This window comes from Anneissia japonica, unplaced genomic scaffold (assembly GCF_011630105.1).
Source record: "Anneissia japonica isolate Jap-2015-1 unplaced genomic scaffold, ASM1163010v1 scaffold108273_len470852_cov203, whole genome shotgun sequence".
NCBI classification, from domain to species: Eukaryota; Metazoa; Echinodermata; class Crinoidea; order Comatulida; family Comatulidae; genus Anneissia; species Anneissia japonica.
Window position 1 is genome coordinate 148,644 of NW_022686840.1, and position 7,293 is coordinate 155,936.

At 32.7% G+C, this 7,293-nt stretch overlaps 1 long non-coding RNA gene across 1 annotated transcript; it reads right to left on the reverse strand.

Moving 5' to 3' along the window:
- Positions 1 to 288: 288 nt before the first annotated feature.
- On the reverse strand, positions 289 to 4,348 carry LOC117117429. The gene is made up of 3 exons (XR_004446903.1): positions 4,281 to 4,348; positions 2,703 to 2,778; positions 289 to 1,594 (listed from the first exon to the last, which is right to left on the reverse strand). It is a non-coding gene; the product is annotated as an uncharacterized LOC117117429 (long non-coding RNA).
- Between the last annotated feature and the right edge of the window lie 2,945 nt (positions 4,349 to 7,293).

Consider the following 7,293-nt stretch of genomic DNA (forward strand, 5'->3'; position numbering starts at 1 on the left):
AAAGTTAAATGCAGGCTTATTTTTGTCACATTTGGAATACAAAAGTAGAGTGAAATTTAATAGAGCATTTTAGGAGGTCATACAAGTTACAGGAGCATGTCTAAAATGACTATATTGAACAAGTTAAGAAAATACTCCTCTTCATAACTTTTACAATTTCAATTGCTTCAGTTTCGTTGTATCTGGGATCGTACTTTGTCCCCCAGCACCACGGCAGGCTAAAACTTGTGATGGATGATTGTTTAGGCAAGGCTAGCTTGTTCAGCAAATGAAAAATGAAACTTACAGTCAAGTTCAGGATTTATTACAACAAATGGTCTTACAACATATGTGTTTATATAACTACTGACCTTTTAAATGTTTATTAAAGCAGGAGTAGACAAAACAAACTTTTTAAACTGCACAACATATAGGAATACATACAGCTACGTACAGTACTATAGTCAGGGAAATCTACGATTTTGAGTGGACAAACTTGCAACAAAAGGTTTCTTTAGCTGATAAATCCAGAATTATTATTATTTGGTAGTTAAATATCTATAAAACAACATAATAAAAATCGGTCAAAATCTAACATCGGGAAATGAGTTTTTTAAGACAGAAAACAGCGAACTATATTTTATCTTTCCCTACACAGTGTGTTAAACGGTTTGGCTAATTAGCATATGAAATTCATGTCTCTGATTGGTAGAAAGTCTGGTCACCATGGCCAAGGTCAAATTACGTCATCTTGTTTAGGTTTTTGCGTTGACGTACGTGTATCCGCGGCACACGGGCAGTGTGCCTAGGCTTATATTTCATACTTTTTTAGTTTATTGTTATTGTTTATGCATTGGATTTTTTCCTGCATATATTAATAAAGATGGTCGGATCATCTGATAGCATGAAGATATGTTTCTGATGAGGAATAATTCTCTACATTCGTGACAGGCCTAGAGAGGCCTATCAACTAGGCCTAGGCCTACTACTACAAAAATGCATCATATAGCTGATCAAGGCCATACCTCTCACTCACTAGCTAGTCTAGCAAAAGCTGAGCTCAACGACCGTTACGTTTATAAATTAGTGTAGACCACAATGCAATGCATACTGTATTCTAATTCATAAAACACTTAACTGTTGTTCAAGTTATCATTTTCCTACATTCATTCCTTGGGAAGAAGTGCCAGTCACTAATCTTTCTCTAAGAAACCTTAAATAAATAAATGATTACATACACAAGATTTTTTTTTTTTTAATATACAGTAGCATTGAAAATTATTAATGGCAAAATCCATCAGCATTAATTATTCGCAATCCATCTCAGAATATAAATCTGATTTCTCTGAAACAAACAATAACTAAGGTACCATCATCATACAATAATCAAATTTTCAAATTTTTCAATATTATTTATAGTAGTCTTGGTTATGCAATACAAAATACTGCAGTATCACTAAAATGCACTTTCTGTAAGCTGAATGTTATGGATTCCTATGGATTATCAATGTCCTGCTTTTTTGTTTAAAGTAGCAAATGTCTGTGCAACTTGTATGCTCTATGCATTCCCATACATCACAATGAATTCCCATGCATCACATCTCCAAGATATGTCCTAGAAGGGAAAAAAGGGGAAAATTAGTTATAATCATTTAGAGTCAAGACATTAAAAAAAAATATCTTTACATTTTCTATCAGACATTTATTTCTTTATAGTATGCCTAATTACCGTAAAAAAAAACATAATGCTAAAAATGCATGCATCAATCACCAGGGGATTATTAAAAAAATGTAAGGGATATTTCTTATCAACATCTCGACAAGTGCACAAACAGTACTGTATGCTAGGGGTAGACAAATTTGTACTCTTTTATATATGCATGAAAATGTTGATTCAAAATAACATGATATAAAATAATAGATTTTGTATGACCATAATTCAACCATGGATAATATACATTTTCAAGCAGCCAAGTAGTGTTTTAGTTGACTTCACAAATGGAGAATGGTTTTGCAAAATCAACATTTGCTTTGTACACTTTCAGAGGGAAGGGAGGGGTACGGAAAAAGATTACAGTTTGTAGTGAAAATGGTTTTTTTTTATATTACATTACTATTTACTATTACAAAATAATTTAAAAATATTAAATTTTCTATTTCATTATTACATAAACAAATAGAACTACTGTAAATGTAAGTAACCCATGTAAAATATTTATTTAAATTTACAATACAGTACCTGACATTATTTGAAATATGTATCAGTTATCATCTCTAATGATTCATGTGCATGATACATTTTTATGATCTATTTCTGTCTTGGAGTTAAAAATCAAAAAAGAAAAGTAAAAAATGTATACAGTAGTTTGATTGGTTAATGGTTTATTCAACTATTAGATTTACTTACTATTATTTAATTTATGATAGATTTATTGCTTTTGGATATTATTTTGTTGTATATATTATTCTTTTATACAACATACAATAAAATAGATGAAGAAATGTATGTTTTATTTTTAAAACAATTATAATTACAATACTGTGCTTTTTATATAAACTACAAAAATATGAGCGATAAATATGATGAAATCATAGAATAATTGGAAGTGCTTAGCAAAAAACTAAATACAGTAAAACTTTAATTAAAACAATGGCAAAACATTAACTAATATACAAAATACAAATCAATTAATTAATTGATCTTATTTAATATAATTATATACCTCAAGTTGTTCTTGACCATGCAATAATATCATAGCGTCAAAATATTCCAGACCATTTCTTCAAAATGCAGTTTATCTGTAAAACATAATTACAATCAAAATATCAAATAGTTGAAAGACATTTAAAAAAAAATTAATAATATTACTATTAGTATTATTACTGTATTACGTTGAATATACATTGATTGGGTCATTAACCACAAAAATAATGCACTGCAGCATTGAATTAATATTAATATAAGTAGGCTTAGGCCCTAGCTGCTTGTGAAATTAAATTTGAAGTCATTGATTGAGTAACATGATGAGCATATGGATCTTATGATCAACATTTTCGACCAAGCTACTGGCAGAGCGGGAGGCATGCTGTCCGCGGGCTGGTATTTTCGGGTTAAATTGCCAATTTTTGTGTTTACATCGTCCGTTCTCCGCTACCTGATAATAATTCTGTACTTTTGATATGTTATAATACAGTTATTTACAGTAGGCAACTTGTTTTTTTATATTTGAATTTCAAAAGCTTAAAAAAGTCCCTGTCATTTTGCATTTTTCGTAAGAAACTACAATGACCGGAGCCCGTGTAAAAGGCCATTTTTATCGATTTTCGGGTTCTGTTGTCTTCAAATCGCTTTTTGTTGAGCATTCACCATAAGAAAAGCTTCTTGCACACTTGCTAAAAAGAAACATTATTATTCATAGATTCTTTTGATGTAAGTTTTATTTTGATTGGTTGAAAAAAGGGTCTGTCATTTTACCATATGAAAGGAGGGTCTGAATGATCAGTTTACCATAGACGCATTTTGCATTGAGCCAGGATAGGCGAGCACTATGGTTTAGGTGAAACCTCTAAACATTTTGTCAGAATATTGAATAATTCCTCAAAGTATTTCATTAAATATTTGTATCTTGGTGTTTAGTTATGATCATAGAAGAATTCTAGTGAAATATTTTTTCGAAATGTTGCTACATTACACCTAAATTTCATGTTTAAAATGTGTTGGTGTCACAGCATCTGTACACCGTTGACGTTGATTGAGATGGATCGTACCATTTTATAGATTTTGCTGCTGGTAAGATATTATTCCTGATGCTATAATTCTCTGTACCCTGCAGTACTGTATAATACAATATTCCAAGGATGGCTCATATGTAGCTGATAAGGGAATTATGGCCTCAGCCCGAAGGATTAAAATTGCATTTTCTGGTGGCAAAATACCCTACATATTTAAGATTGATATGATTATTAATTCTTCTTTATAGCCTAAGATTACACACAAAGTGAAGCTATCCTTCCACTTTATCCAGGGTTAGTATTTAGAAGACCCGCCCAAGCTAGGCTTACGCCTGCATTTAATCTGACTAATGGCCTATGGTAGCCTACAGTCAGTAGTAGTAGGCCCTAGGCTATGGCCTAGCCTAGGCCTAAAATAAATAAGGAGAGGCCTGGAGACCGACCGATCGATAAAACGAAGTTTGAACTTCGTATTATTTTGCCACTGCATAAATACAGTTTTACAACAAAACAATACATTAATAGAACGTTGATTACTGTTCACTACAAATCAGATAATGTACATTTACCTACAAAATTACAATAAGGCAGTCTACTAGTAGTAGCATTCAATATTCGCGGACAAATATTGTAGAGGGCGGCAAACCGATATGTTCTAATATCAGATCAATTAAAATAGAGGGCGGTAGACTGATATTTACCGATATCAGGGCTTAAATTTTGCTATTATGGTCCTTTTTGAAAGGTGTTAAACGTCTAAAATGTATTTGTAATGTCTGAAATTTAAACAAAATCATACTACAACAGTCCTGGTTAACTTATTTCAATAAATAAACTTAAAATTGAATATACACATAAAACCAAAATATGGAAAACGGTACTATGAATAAAAGTTTTTAAAATAATGTGTGACATTTGTTAAAATGTGATTGCTGCCCTCTGTAATTACAAACTTTTCGAACTTTAATGACGATATTGGAGCCATCAAAAAGAAAGTAGCTAATCCCTAGTTCTAGCCCGGGCGGCATTTGTGCCACAACAAACAGCCTAACATCTTTAATTTAAGCAAAATTATAATAGTATGACACTAAAGGCCAACTCAGACAGCGTCGGCCGACGCAGCCCGACCCGATTTATCGTCGGGGACAGTCTTAAGCCATCGTGAGAAATATTAAACATGTTTAATATTCTACGACGCAACTTCCCCCGACGCACACATCACGTCTGCGTTAAACTCACACAGACCCGACGCGACAACAAATCGCGTCGGGCTGCGTCATACGACGCTGTCTGAGTATGCCTTTACAATATTTGACTTTCATTAGCTTCATTGATAATAATCAATTAAAAACCAATTGGAAACATTTCTATTTTATATTTTTAATTTAATTTTTAAATTTAATAATAATAAAAAAGGCCTTTTAATGAAATTAAATAATAATAATAGTAGTAATAATAATAATAATAGTAATAATAATAATAGGGTCCTCAAATTATGTAACGCAAAAACCTAAATAGGCACAAGCCGAATAATATCACAAGGTATTATAGAGAACGGTTGTATTTCCAAATTCCAGTAAAGTATATCTTGTGTACTGTAATTATTTTTTTTAATTCTTTGTTTATCTTACATTTAATTTATATTTTAATTAATCCCTCATTTGCTGAAATTAATTATTTTCAGAAATTACAATTTTGTATTAAGAAAAATTAATTAAGACAAAAATTTATTTTTAGCATTGTATATATTTGACGTGGAAAAAATTAAACGAGTTTTCACACTGGCCAGGACTCGCATCCTCCGCCACCACCAGTTAAGCGGCCAGACCTATCCATTCATGCAGGGGTACGCGGACATACCCGGACATATCAGACCATATATGCTACATCACCCGGCCCCGAGCGGTCCGTTCCAACTGAACTGAGGGAGGAAGCAGAGCTGACCCTAAGCTAATGCCCTGAACCTTTGCCGAAGCCTGTCAGTTGAACACATGACCACCCGAGACTCCCTTCACTGCACAGGGCATATCCTCTCTAGTTCCGAACATTGGCATAATCTAGCAACGTACACCCATGCGGCCTAGTACCAGAAGACGCATAATCGGACCAATAACAAGAAGGACGAAGGTACTACGGTACGGATGTAAAATTTATATATATACACGTGCATTCAATATTCTGCATCGTGTTGGTGTTGTTTTTGCTTTTCTTTTCAAGGCATAGGAAAGTTTGAGTGATTTTTTTACAATGTTATAATCATGGACCTATTAATAAGTCCAATAATAGGTCCATTTTATAATACTTACAATGATTTGTATAAGAAATCCTTCATCCTGACTAGAAATAACTTAAAAATTAATTTTTTAATATTAAAAGATTTTAATATTTCAGATCATATGAATATTCATTATTACAAAACTAACGTTTAAAAGTAGTAGAGGGCGCTACCGTATGTACGTGCATCATAATGGTGGCAGCCCACACAGCAAGATATTTCTCAAAACCGGGGCGTTCAAACATGCGTTTTTCAGTCTGCTCGGCTGTTTTGATAAACAAAAGGGTTAGTGCTTTTGTAAGACAATGTTGTAAGACCACTTAGGCCTATTGTAATAAATTCTGAAATCGACAAGTGTCGTCATGGATCATCTTTCATTTACTACAAGGCAAACCTAGGCCTAGCCTAATCATACCATCATCACATCATTAATTAATGTGGTGCTGGACAATGAAACTCTGCCAAAGAAGGTTATGTAACCTATTCACCACTGCCTGTCTGTCGGGCTAGGCCTAGCTGTCAGTTAGCCAAATTATTCCAAAAGAAGGAATAGATCATGATAAAATTTAGTTGAATGGTACATATTAAAGAAAGAATTTTTTCTAAATTAATGTTGCAACATTATGTTTTATGTGCACTTTAGTGAGCTGCTAGGCCTAGGTGCATGGACATGGACATGTCTCAAGTTTACACATCAGTCTCGATATAACTAATACAGATAAACATCTGCACTGGTTCAAGCGGCACACTCTTCTATACTAGTGGTGAAACATGTCTTCTCGGATAAGCACTGTAAACTCTAGGTTCATATTGATAAATAAAAGAAAATAGCCCATACAGTTTAATGTTCATACTTTGCTATTGTATATTTTGTAATCAAGTTCATTTCAATTTACTCTCTATTTTGCTTGTATTTATCTTTATTTATTACATTATTCATGTTTGTTTTCATAAAATATTATGGTCAATTACCAATATTTTATTAACAATACTTATTGATTGTATGTAAAATAAACATTAACACTGTTTAATATTTGTCTCAATCATGCTTTTGATGATAGCTCTTTCCAACTGTTGTACTACCCCCTCTGTTATCAATCCTGGAATGCAAAAATAACTCCCTTCATGGAGTCACAAATGAATTGGTTTTTTTTTTGGTAAAAGGCAAAAAAAAAAAAAACCCCAAAAATAATTTGAAGGTGTGTAAGGTCTAGAGGATTCCTGTCTGAGTTGTTGCTGTTATTGCGTGGTTTGAGGGCTTCTTCTTGAGATATAGGCCTACTATTAATTTTCTGAAACATTTATGG